This window comes from Centroberyx affinis, unplaced genomic scaffold, assembly GCF_046629955.1.
Source record: "Centroberyx affinis isolate AG114_WGS23_722 - 3 ecotype Tasmania unplaced genomic scaffold, CSIRO-AGI_Caff_v1 ptg000374l_1, whole genome shotgun sequence".
NCBI classification, from domain to species: Eukaryota; Metazoa; Chordata; class Actinopteri; order Beryciformes; family Berycidae; genus Centroberyx; species Centroberyx affinis.
The window spans coordinates 180,407-194,887 of NW_027279043.1; positions in this window are offsets into that span (position 1 = coordinate 180,407).

Genomic DNA, 14,481 nt, shown 5'->3' on the forward strand with positions numbered 1-14,481 from the left:
TTCAATCTCAGGCTTCGGCAGCCCGCAACGCTAATATGATTTCCAGCTGAAATGAAACGTGCAAATGGGCTGCAGCCCCCTTATCCCCAATGGGTTTCCATTGAACTCTACTTCATTAGGCCAGCAACTGGGGTGGGCGAAGATATGTCTTTTTTTGCCGGATTGCAAAAGATGAAAAGTTGAATATTCTCTAGACTTGGGGATTGTGGATAGAGCACTACTTATTTCTCCTTCATCTCAAAATACTTCCCTGGTAGTTTATAGTCTTCATTTATTCCTCTTTCCCTCTTCCAGCATATGCAGAGCAGAGTTCCTACATACATTTTCTGCTGAACTTACAGTGTTTTTACAGTGAATTTACATCTGTTTGAGTGTATGTGTGTGTATATACGTGTGTGTGTGTGTGTGTGTGTGTGTGTGTGTGTGTGTGTGTGTGTGTGTGTGTGTGTGTGTACTGTCGCAGCTGTGTGTGCTCGCGTGCAACCGTGTGTGATCAAGTGTGTATTCTAAAAAAAGGCCTTGCCTTCGGCAGCCAGTAAGGTTTGTGCAAGACTGTGTTTATTTCATAATCACTGAGAGGGAGAGGACAGTGGGAACAGCCACACTCATCCCGTTTTTCTCTCATTTTTGCTGTATCAAGTGGTTTTGTTACATGCAAGACCATGTATACTATACTATACTATACTATATGATGTGTTATGTTGACTATGACAATGATGGCATTGTAAAAGCAGTGCATAGTTTGACCTATATTGTTCCAACATGATATAGCTACAAGCCTGCAATATCTTTTCTCATATCTATACTCGCGTTTGCTTCTCCTCGTTTGACTACTATAGTACAGTATATGTGTCCCCTCTGTAGACTGTGCACGCTGTGTTAGTCAAGTACACATATGCCCCAGCGGCAGCTCTGATACCGTGAGAACGGCGCATGGGGGTCCAAGAGGGGGGGACTGTGAGAAACAACTGAACTGAAACCTCTCAGAGCATTAGAGTACTATTTGGTGTTAACAACTTCATAAAACAAGATGAGACACATTGATAGAGAATTCCTCACGCTTGTGCCTCAGCAGTACTGATATAGTGGAAGTCATTGTTTCCAATCCAGTTTGGTCTTAGTCTGTCTGTCTGCAGCTGTCTCTGAAAGCCAGAAGCCTGGATCATATGACTCACACACGCTCTGTCCCCTCAGGGTCTTCATCCCTCTCTAGACACCTGACCAAACCCCGACCCTCAGCCTGAACACGACTCAGAAATATCAAAGAGCACTGAGGACTGACTTGTTCTCTTATTCTTTCAGTGCTTTTAACATTCACAAGAACCTGCCAACATTACTACTACCCACTGTTTTTTTCTTATAATCCTATCTTTTATTTCATCATAAGCACAAAAGTTTCTTGTCCAACTTCTGTGCTTGAATTGTTTAGGCCTCATTTACCAAGTGGATGAATTGTAGCTATTCAATAAACAATGACGCACAAAATGCATCCACTCTGACCAAACCAAACAAAACAACAATGTGGGATTTTGAACAATGCCATTATTCTTCTTTAGGCCCTTTAAATTCATCAAGCGCTCTGACATCATTGTCCTGTACCCAATTAGTGCTCTTCAAAACCTGGAGCTGCATGGCCAGCATCGTAGGCTTCTGGGGAAGTTTATTTACATATTCCATAATGGTCAAATCAGAGGAGGGCAGCATAGCGTGAAACACATTCCCTCAGATCCCAGTTCTGATCTGCGCTTGCTGGCTCATACAATATTGAGTTCTTTGTCTACAAACAGGATCTGTGGCTGGGAAGCAGAGAACTGGGGCAGAAAACAGCTCCATCTCCGCTCCAGCCCTCTGTTCATACACTGCTGTCTGCTCAGTAGATGGAGAGCCTCCCAGCCCTTTGTTGTCAAGATCTGTCTTGTAAACTAATATGACAGCTCAGTTTGTGCTTCATCAGGAGTCTAATTTTGTGAAATAGTTTGCTATTGTAGCAGTCAGATGCAGTCGGATGAACCGTGTAGTGAAGATGATTATTTAATACTGCCGTTCTACACTTGCTCATTAGGAGTGTGTCTGTGCAACAAAAATAACCACATAGATAATTTATTCAGTCGTCTGCCACCACTTTGATCTTCCTTTAGTGCTTATCCTGATGCATTTTCCTGCACTTTAATTATTGTCCCATATGCTCATCCCTCCTTCCAGACTGTAGCACTGGAGCTGAACTCTGACCTCATCCAAACCTCCAGACCCATGGGTATGGTAAGGATATCATTAGTACCCATGACATATCTTGACCCAAACAAAGCCCCACTTTAGGAATAATAAGATGAGATACTGTGTACATGAAAATCGGATATTTTTTCTCCTCCTTGATGTCCAATGAGAAAAATATGTCCTTTTTAAGATAAGGGTTACCTTGGTTGAATATTTCATATACCATAGAGGAAGACAATCACATGAACTCTATCTTACCACCCCTCCAGTCTGTCTCTTCTCAAATGAAACACCCCTACATACTGAGGCCAAGGACAAAGGCAGCTTTAGATTAACCTAATGTTGAATTTATGTCAAAAGGGGGTTATTGTAAATATGAGTCACCTTCTTGGAAAAAGCATTCTCGTCATCTTCCAACTCTTAATTACAGGTAGTAAAAGTCTTGAATTGGACCTTAATTTCTCTTACCTAGAGATTTGTCCACATCCATCTCCATTTTACAATTTGCAGCAATACACATTCCATGTTGCAAACCATTTTACTACCTAATATCAATATGATGGTAAAAAATAAAACTTAAAACCTTTAATGTGAGACAAGAAATAATTAAGTATGACTTTCTTTATGAGTCTCAAATAAGTTTGACTCATTAAAGGAAAAATCCACCCTAAAAAATGTAGACAATGTGACGTCACATCAAGATATTTCCAGCACAGCTACAAGTTTGATAGTAGAACATTTTTCAATTATCTAAAACATCAACAGTAAACATCAGGTTTTGGCGTCTGTCCCTCAGAATCAAAGAGCAAGGGCTTCTTTCTAGTCTCACCATTTTGCACCGACGTTCAGCAAGAACACAGGGAGAAAACCATCGTAGAAGTAGCAGAGATGGTCAATAGACCAGAATGCAGTGCATCTACAAGACAAGTTGCGTTTAAGAGTAAGTAGGCACGACTCTCACTTTTTCTCGACTGGAAAAACTCTCACTATCTCTATCACTATTGCTCTCTCCACCTACACCTGTAACCTACAACTGAATGCAGCAAGTTCAGGCACATTCTCTGGCCGTTGTTGAAAGTCATTCTGTCACAAAATAGCTCATCACAGATTAATGATATAACATTGTATCCGAGGTTTGATTTTTCCTTTAAGTGTCTTTTCTTTGTGATACCAAATCGTCCCTACAGTTACCTCCTTGTGATGTAAACACACTGTAAGCACTGTAGTCACAACAGAGCAGCATTTCCAAGCAGCCAGAGGAGATTAAAGCGAACTAACTACCTACAGTAGCTTAACACTCTTCTCAGCCTCAACCTCTATATTCAGGATTCATCTTTTTTGCAACGGCTCATTTTCCTTACTGAGCTGAAAATGGGATGCCAAGAGCAATCCTCCCTGGATTATTCAAACAGCTACTTCAAAGGAGAGTAATTATAATCCTACATTATTGATATGGGAAAAGCAGTGAGTAAATGTCATAGCAATTAGAAAGGAACTGCCATAGACGTTTTTAAGAGTCCCTTAGGACACGCAGAATGTTAAGACATAAGACAACTACTTTACGGTCCTCATGTCTTTGTCCTTAGATTAACACTAAAACATATTGCAAGTGTGTTTTCATAAGTATGAAGGTTTTTTTTTCTGTGACAGAATATCAAAGGTTAAGTAGGTATAAGCTTACACTCTGTTCAAATTCACTCCGATGCGTGACCACACACACACACACACAAACACTCTTGGTTACTGTATTTAAGACTACATTGTCTAGACTACTACATGTGATACACAGATGTTTAGGCCTATTTACACACATGGTCTGTGTATTTATGGTAGTTCTTTGTATTTTATTACCCCATCATGGATCACTGGAGTGACCGAGAAAGAAACAGTGAAGATAATTCTGTCTCCGTTTCAATTTTTTTGATACTTTTTTTTTTTTTTTTTTGGTAGGCCAAGTACAGCATCCCAATCTAAGAAGCTTGTGCAACATTTATAGTCGTCCCAGCTTTCCTTTTTATCATATCTGCTCATCCCCTGTACATTCTGCACACATTGTGCATTCATGCATATTCATGGTAAATAGGATACGTGCCGCCAAGGTGCAGTCTTCTTCTGCAAGTGTTTGTTCACAGATCACATACATGGCAGAGAAACACTGAAAAATAAATGGCCCTGACCTTTCCCTTATAGTGTGTTCATAAATGTCACTGGTGCCACAATTACTCACCAACAAGTACACACACGCACACACACACACACACACACATATCATGTGGTTTAGTTCATATGTTTTCCTGTGTGTTCTTGTGTGAAATGAAAATGTTCTGTGCTCTTATATCTTACAGTAAGCTCATTGACCCAGATTAGTGCATGCGGTATGTATGTGTGTGTGTGTGTCTGTCAGTGTCCGTGTGTGTGTCCATGATTATTCAGTAATTAGCAATAAGTGGCAGTGAATTGTATTGCACATGTCCCAGAGAGCATAGCGCAGATGGTTATTTTAGTCAAGCAAAGGCTGAGGGCAGCATGCTGTCATATCGCTTATGTTTGACTGGAGGAAAAGGATCCATCCCTGTGTTGTTCTTGTTGTTGTTGTTTTTTTATACAGTAATGATGAGATTACTGCACTTTTTCTGTTCTTAGCCATCAGCACTGCATGGAAAATAACATTTTGTGCCTCAGTGACCTCGGCGAATTCAGCTCAAAGTTTACTGACCTTTTAAAAGGTTTGAACCCGGATCAAATGCATTCGTCTTCAGACCTTTACATCTGTCCTTGACCTGATTGCTGTATTGAATCCATTTAATGTGTTTGTGTCACACAGTCGCACGATGTAGTTCACACGGATGTGAGTTTCTACGTGTTTATGAATGCAGTAAAAGGATGTACTGTAGTGTGCGTGTGTACGTCCGAGATCTGGATATAGTGAAGGTTGGACAGTGACGTGTTGATGGCAGGTGACTTATTGCTGCATGCCACGCAGGGGAGAGCCTGCTACTAACAGGTTTCTAATATCAGAGCAGGGCAAGGACATGACAGCAAGACAGCACACCTCCTAAATCATCTCCACACCTTTTCAAAGCCACACGTGTGTGTAAGGATTGAGACACATGCATGCCTGTATTTGTTTTTAGTGTGTGTCTCCATACTCATTCACACTACATACAGACAAATAACAGGTGTGTTACAGAAACTATATATCTCCAATTATGATATTTTTATTTTATTATCATCAACAGCACTGTCTTTCACATGCAAAAAATATCTCTTGACCCTGGAACCAAGCTAATTGAAGACAAAGCATCGATATTGCATTGCAATGTTGCTTTCTCACTTTCTGAAAAGTTGACTGATTGGAGATACTGCAGAATGATGAGAGACGTGCAAACACACAGGCAGACTCAGACAGATGCACGGTTTGTATGGAAAACAGAACGAGGGGTCTTAGTTTAAAACAGCAGCTGTGGAAATGTTATGGTTGGCTGAGGTGATGCAAACAGCGTGACTGTCTCCAGACACCCAGCAGATGTGTGTGAAAACACACAGAGACGTTCAGCTATAGCCTCAGCGCTGCTAATGCTGCAGCATGTCCTGACTGGAGCTGTAAATGTTGCCGTTCCAGGGTCCTTGAACTCAGCATGAGTCATGTACAGTTACTTTGTTGTTAGATGCGCAGAGTGTGTGTTTGTGTGTGTGTGCTTATGACTGGGCAGCAGGGTGGCGTATTGGGTAGGGAGACTGGTGGATCCAGGCTCAAGCCCCATGTCCTGCTGAAGTGTCATTGAGCAAGACAGGCCAGCTCCAGGGAGTCTGCTCTGTAGCTGAACCTGACCTACAGGGATCAATGAGGTATCACATTGTTATTTTATGATGATGTTCAATTGAATGTGAATGAATGAACAGTAAAATGCCGTCGTTATTACCAGACTGAAGATTTCTGAAGTCAGAATTAAAGCCTGGTGCCAGCCTCGACCCTCACACACACACAAACACGACCACACAAACACACACACATACACACATATACCACTGGAGACAGGCCTCCATGGATGGTGATAAAATAAAAAGTACTCGATAAAGACATTCAGGATGGGTTGAGCAAAAAAGGAGAGAGAGAGAGAAAGAGTTTGAAAGAGAGGCTGAGAGAGAAAGGTAAGGAATCTAAGGATACAATGTTTGTGAGAGGTAGAGAAGAGACCAGAGGAGATAGGGATGACGAAGGAGGTAAGGAAAAAGAGGGGACGCTGCACTAATGTGGGGAGACAGGGCCAGTCAGGGGAGCATCTGTTTTTAGAGTCTGTCCACCTTTCTCTTCATCCTTCCCCTGACCCCCCCGCTTTCTAACTACTGCATTTTACCATCTTTTTTTTACCACTTCTGATTGCTCCCTCGCGCTTTCTCTCTCTGTCTCTCTCTCTCTCTCTCTGATTTCGTGTATGTGTCCACAGTGCGCTCTAAAGAGCCTATGCTTTCCCATCAGAAAGCTAAGACAAGGAGCTGCTCCCGGAGGAGTTGGAGAACAGCAAGTGTAGACAGTTATTTTAGACACCCCAGGGTCAGTCAGGGCCCCTCTGTTTAATAGCAGAAGGCTATAAAAATATCAAAGTGTTATTAAAGTGTGGGCCTGAGAAATAATTCAAAGCATGTGTGTGTGTGTGTGCGTGCGTGCATGTCTGTGTGGACCGTTATTACATAAGAGATTAGCATTTGCAAGGGATGGGGGTTGGGGGCTGGATGCAGAAACAAGGGATGGAAAGCAGCGAGGGGAGGTTTTAGTTTTTCTCACTGTGTCTTCTGTCCTCATTCAGCAGGCGTGGCCATTCCAACGGAGGAAATCTGGAGATGATTTGAGGTCAATCAACCTCAATCACAGAGCAGTGAACCGATAGTTTATGGATTATTTTAAATGGTTTTCATTTATGGCTGGTGGAATTCAGCCACTTGAACTCTGCTCTTCATAAAAATTTACCAAGTTCCTCTCCGGTTCTGGCTTTCTAAGACGTAATCCCTTCTTGCTGAGTTCACCGTGTTTCCTCTCGTTCTGCCTGGGAGAGGAGGAGTGTTTGCTGAAAACTAAAACATACTTGTGATGCTCCACCCAACCCCTTTTTCTCCGTTTGCCCAGACCTTGGTGGCTCCAAGTGGTCTCTCCGGAGGACTACATCATTTCATCTTCGTAGTTCGTCATATTACCACACACACACACACACACACACACAGAGATACAAAAAGAGCACGCTCATGTCCTTAGTGAGGCCCTTGGGTCCACCCTGGGTGCTGACGTAGATACCAAACATTAAACCACAACACCATTAAAACTTATTTCAGCCACGATTGGGAATTCACAGAGGGGCGAAAGTTCATGTGTTTATCCATTGGGCTTTGGGGAAGGAAAGAGAGAAAACAAGGCCTGAACTGCAACCCGGGGCTCTCTGACCTTCACTTTCAGGAGGACAAAATAGCAAAGCAAGAACACAAGGAACACAGCTAGCCAATGGTAACTAGAAAACACAAAGTCTCTTTCATCCTTTCTCTGTAGTTTACTGTGTGATGCAAGCAGTATTAAAGTTATTATGTTAGAGCTCCCTACAGAAGTGCATGATTCAAGTTGATCCTTGTAAAAATAGATGGATCACTAGTGAAGTATGATGCTTGCTTCCATTAGCCAGTCTACTAACTGCATCATTGGTTATTGGACCAGGTATCGATTGGGAAAGAGGAGATGGTTTGAGACGGACGCAGCTGCTGCAATGCAGATCTCACAGGACCATGCATCACCGAGTCCAGAGGTAACAAGTGAATTCACAAAGACGCAGAGACGCACACGCATATTCTCTCTCTCTCTCTCTCTCTCCCTCTCTCTCACACACACACACACACATGCACACACACACTAACGAAAGTCATTAACAGTCCCCCGCTGACTAGACACCTGGTAGTAGAACTATTAATCAATCACCGCAGAGTCCACACCTCACAGCAGTGGTACCACACAGTTTGTACAGTATTATATGCCGCAGTCATGCATAATTTTGTCCTAGTATCATGTTGTGTTGCTGCTATGTTGTGTTGCGTGTGTGGTAGGGTGTGTGTGTGTGTGTGTGTGTGTGTATGTATGTATGTGTCTAACTGGGTCAAACCCCTGTGGTGCCTCTCAGATAGTCCACTGGGAGATAAACAGCGAGAGATGAGCTCTAATCCAGGATTGGAGCTGGATCCTCTAACTCAATTAAACATCTCAGTCTTACAGGACACACACACACACACACACACACACATTCATTCCTAAACCCCCTAACTATAAACCTAACCCTAAAAGCTAAATGCCTAACTCTTAAACTTATCCTCACCTTAACTTAACCCTACACCTAAAACACAAACACACACATATGCATGCACACACACATCTCTCACACAGACACATGCACATATGCTCTCTCTCTCTCTCTCTCTCTCTCTCTCTCTCTCTCTCTCTCTCTCTCTCTCTCTCTCTCTCTCTCTCTCTCTCTCTCTCTCTCTCTCTCTCTCTCTCTCTCTCTCTCTCTCTCTCTCTCTCTCTCTCTCTCTCTCCCTCCCACTCAAACACACACAGAGGCAGTGACCACCGGGGCCACTGGGTATTAAAGCTCATATCCATGTCATCTGTGTCCTTCTGGCCCATATCGTGATGTCTGTGTGTGATGTAACACCAGTATGTTGGAGATAGTGCTTTACAGCCTGATGTTCTAATTCCTGGTGTACTGGGTAGATCATTTGATGTTAAAAAAAAAAGATGTTAAAGAGTAATACTGTGGAGCCACATGGAAAAAAAGCACAACGAATAATGTGATACTTTATGATCTACACAGGGAAATTGTCTTTCCACTTACCTTCACCTGGAGCTAGTAGGGATTCAGTGTCTTGCTCAGTGACACTTCAGCAGGGTGGATGCTGGTTTACACTGGGGATTGAACCTGGGTGCTCCAGTTGAAGGACAGTCTCTCTAACCATTAGGCCAACCTGCTGCCTCCCACCCACTCTCAGTGTTATGCAAGAGTAGCAATAAGTGTCACTTGGAAAGATTATTCCAGTGAAATAATTTGACAGTGTATTGACGCATAGTGTTGGCAACATGTGCTTCCAATAAATGGCAGGCAGAATGATGGAAAGAGATGGGAAATTGTGTAAATCAGCAGAACTGAGACACTTGAATGCACCCAGACATACACATACATACTGTATATGCACACAAACACACATGCACGCACACACACCGTGTCTGACTTCTCCATCCACCCTAAACAAGAATGACACTGAAAAACAGACAAGTGTTCTCGCCGCTGAAGCCTGAAATTGCCTTTCCTTCCTGCTGTTGATTGTGTTTCACACTCAGTGAAACAAGAAGCGGGACCCCATGACAGATTCAGTGTGCGTGTGTGTGAGTGTGTGTGTGCATGTGCATGTCTGCTCTTGCTCATTTTTGCAACCCTTACACCAATTTGAGAGAGATTTTATATTCTGCTTGCAAGATTGAATTTATGCATGGAGGGCATACACCCTTCAACAAAAAAGCTTTCTGGTCGGTTAACCGGCCACCGATCTGCTGCTGAGTGAGTTGTGGGCCGGCCTCTCCCCAGTTGGCAAGGTGGCTCTTCATTGAATCCTATGGGTGTGTAGCGCTGCAAATAAGGTTAAACGTCATTGCAAATCAATTTCTCCACCTCATTCAAACCATCTGCCACTCCTATCACTCTTTCTCTCAGTTATACTATTTCTCTCTCAGGTGCTATCCTCTCTTCTCTTTCCATTACCAAGCGCATCACAGCAAGTGAAAACAGTGGCCTGTTTTTTCTGACTGGGTCTATGTAGCCCCCACAGATCTCAGTCAAATAATGTTTGTAAAGTACCATTTTTTATAATGATATGTTTTATTTTTGGATTCCTGTAGGGAACTTCCCCCTCCACAGGGAGGTCAGAGGTCAGGGTCAGGTGTGGTACAGCGCTTCTGGAGCTGGCAGGGATTTAGTGTCAGTGTTGCTCAACGAGACGTTCATCAGGTTGGATGCTTGCTGACACAGGAGATTGATGCCAGGTTATCTGAGTGAAGGTCGGTCTTCCTACTCACTGCACCAACCTGCTGCCTCGTTTTATGCTGCCAGATGGGTCAGGGTTTGCCATATAGGAGAGTACAATACAGTACAAGCTTAGACAATGAAAGGAAAGCAACTGAAATGCAGAATACTTAAACTTACTATCTGAATTGTCCTCATGCAGGAAACCTAACGGTCTAGAACGGTCCAGTCCAGTCAGGTTAAAACAAACACTGAATTATTTGCAGATACATTTGACCCAGGTCTGTGCTACAATCCCTCCACCATCATAAATATAGAAAGGTAATCCTGCTCCTCCAGCCCAGATGTCATCCAGCCCGGCAGGCAGTGAAGGCTTTACCAGCACAGCCACACCGCTGGGCACCGAGACTCAGAGAGAATGAAAACTTCACCGATAATAATATGGGCTAGACAGGCCATCTGAAACACAATTAGATAAGTTACATCTCAGAGTGTATTGCCTCCAGATTATCTCCCCAGCTGTTTGATTTCAGACTCTGAGTCGGTGGCGTGTGGCTTCTGCCAACAGGGAAAATGAGATTAAATGTGTCGACAAAGAAGTGAAAAGATGTCCTGAATGAAAAATTTGTTGATTACTTGGTAATAGTGCATCTTTTAACATACATTTGCAGCTGATTTGACAGTTTACAGTTGTGAAAGGTGGAATCTCCATGAGAAAAGGATTGTCCATTAGCGGGCTGTCTGTGACCTCCAGTGGTAAATAACAGAAGTGCATTTCACATTCATGGGAAGAGTGAACCAAAAGAATTCAGTAGGTGGCGCCATAGGTGTGAGAATGAAATGTGGCAGGGAGTGAGATGATCTCCGAAGTGTCCATGCATATGAGAAACACTCAAATACACACCCACACACACACACACACACACACACACACACAGAAAGACTCATGATAAACACAGAGGTGCAAACAGAACTATAGCATACAACACAGAACGCTGAGAGTTTGAACTAAGTGTGTTGACACTCTTCTGTTAGCACAGTTTCTGACATCAAAGTCTGTCAGGTGTGTTAGGACAAAGGTTGTTTACACATTGTCAATATTTCAAAGGTCCAAAGGTCACTGATCAGTCATTCTGTCTGCTTCCAGGATATTTACAGGTATCCGTAGGTCAGAGGCATTCCTCTTCACATCTACATAGGTATACAATACCTGAGGAGCAGTCTGTGTTTGTTTAAATCTTAAAATGTTCATGGTAATGAGAGGAGAGTCACAAAACCACACGTGGGCGTTGGGTTTCAACTGAAACTGCGGCAAGTTGCTATCAAAATAGCTATCTAGATTGAAGGTGTAATCTCAGAAAACACGCAACACTGGAGTGTGTGTGGTGCCACCGTGGTTGTCAGGCTGATCGTCCAGGTGACGTGTCACTAAGAGACGGTCTCCAGGGTGTGTCCCTGCACTTTCTGAGGGAGACAACTCAATTTCCTCTCCTATTATTTCCTCGCCTCCTGCTGTGTGAACAGAAAACCACGGGGTATCTTATAGCCGTTGTTTTCAAAAAGCTTTCTTGTAACTTATATTGATTTTGTGGGCTGCTGTGATGGCAAATCCAACAAAATTGACTTGTTTTTAGGCTACTAAACCAAAAGCCAACAGTGTTTTATTCAGCCTACCTTACACTGCAAGGGACAGCTTTGTCACCACAACATAACCAGTAAGCTTCAGATGCCAATTTCTTTGGGATAATTTAGGAATAATTTTTAATTTCCTAAAATTAACCCGGGCTGTCATGGCTTTTCCACACAGAATTGAAACGGGATTCCTGGTTTATCTGTAAAGCCGGCCTGTCTCTCTGTGTGACAGGCGTGTGTCTTGTCTGAAGAAGCTGTGACAGTCAGCCAGTGAGCCAGTCAGACCGAGTGGAGGAAACAGATAAAGAGCTGATTGATAGAGGAGTGTGGTGTGTGACAGCAGAGACGCGTGGCTTTTTTGGCGTCAAACCGGTCCGGGAAGAGAGAGGGTGCTGCTTGTTTGCGTGCACCAGCAACAGTATCTGTTTGTTTTGGGAAAGAAGACTGCAATGTGACACACTTCCCTTTGTCAGGGCCGCAGAAGGAGGTCAATAGACAGGCTCCTCCCACTGCTATAATGGTGACATCCACAATGCCATCTGTGAGTCTAAACCAAGCAGAAAGTAACATTATTATGAGCCTATTGATATGGGCTATTGTGAGCTATACAAGGAACCACAGAAGGAAATTACAGTGTACTCTACAGACCGTTAGTGTTTTTCCTTCAATATCTGACTGAATGGATACAACATTTGGTTTTCTTCTTGCTGTTTATCAATTTTTTGGGTGTGAAACCACAGTGTAAGACTTAGAGACGACTCTGTGTCATGCTTGTCCCAGCAGCATTAGCTGTGCTTCACAGAGGCTCAGGATCCTCTTAGTTCATCCCGACTGTCAGAATGCTAATACCACATCTCTGTCTGTGTCATTTCCAAACATTGCATGGGTCGAAAAGAGTCGGGCAATTGAGTGTCAATGAATGTGTGATGGAGATAGAGTAGAGGGAAAGAGATAGAGGGAGAGAGAAAGAAGGAATGAGGATGCTGCTTGTGTACATGCATTCAAAACACTGAGCTGTCATCTCTCTCCACAGACATTATCAGTCAGTTTTTGGTTATCACATACACACACACACACACACAAACACAAGACATCGAATTTTGAGCAAGTGCGGTGTTTGTCCTTTCTGTGGAATATTGTATTCTCATTACAGGGCAATGTGTGTATTCTGCATTTTTGCACAATAATGGGTAGAATATCATGCAAAAGGTATTTGTCCTTGCCCCAGCTTTAATGAGCCACACTGTCACCCTGACTTTGCTTCCTGATCTCCTCCATGTGAAAAGCTGTGAGGATTTTGGTATCTGTGTGACCATGCATTAATAATGTGTATTAAGGCGCACGCTTTTACGGGTGTGTGCTTGTGCGTTCTCGTTGTTTATCAAGCTCTCGCCAGCGAACAACAGCATCAAGTCTAGATGAGAATTTTGAACAATGAATAAACAGGAGAAAGAGGAGAGAGAGAGAGAAAAATAAAAGAGAGCAACCAGAAAGAGAAAGATGAGAGGGGGAAACAGGAGGAGTGGGAAGTATAAACCACACAAATCTGATTCCTGTACTTTCCTGCTCTCATCATCTGTCTTACTGAAGGTTACCTTGATATATGATTGATGTCTACCAGCTAAAATTTATTTTCTATCCTTATCTGTCACCGAAAGCCCTTTCATCTATCTCTCCGGGGATGATGCTTATCAAATATCTACGGCTGGATTCACAAAGGAATAAATCAGGCTTTTCCCTTGGTGTAAATCCAGTCTAGGAGTACAGTAGCTTGTGCTTATCTGAGATCAGTTTTTACATGAGGAGTCATTTCAAATGATATGGAGTGGGTTGTAATGAGTGGAGCTGGATAAATATGGGTCATTGTGTCTGAAAGGCCAAAGAGCTTCTCTCTGGCCGATGGGACAGTAAGTTATCTGTCTTATGAAGATCCACCAGACAAGGGAAGACACCACAATCCTGAAAGATCCATCTCTGCTGTTGTGCACTTTTACAATAGCAACTATTATACTACTCTCTCTCACACACTCACATACTGCGAACAATTTTCAACAATTCAATTTCCATGTAAAACAAGACTATGATGTGTCATGGATGATTTGAAACACCAGGAGAAATCCCAACGGAGCATTCCACTTTATTTGGTTTGCACATTTGAAGTGAGTGAAATGCAGCTGGAGCTGAAAACCTCGCACCTCTTCCGATCTGTCACTCAAGAAGTAGAACAAGCTCTTCCTGTTGGTCTCGATTAAAGGAAGACACCATTGCATAAGCAACACAACAACCATGACAGTGCTTGTTAAATGAATCACTTGTCAAGCTGCACACACTGCAGGTGCCTGACAGATTTATGAATTATTTCCCTGTGGCAGACATACATCCGTCTGTCTGTGCATGACACGGCTGTCCTCTTTATGGGCTTGTTGTTGTGCTGCCTGTAACCTATTGTAACAACTGAGTTATTGTCTGAGTGCTGGGTGTTGGCCTGTCACCCAGGAACCTGCGAAAAGGTCATGTGGATCGTGGAAAAATCCGTGGGTGTCGTAGATCGATGTCTGTGGCATTTCCAAAAGATCAGTCGGCG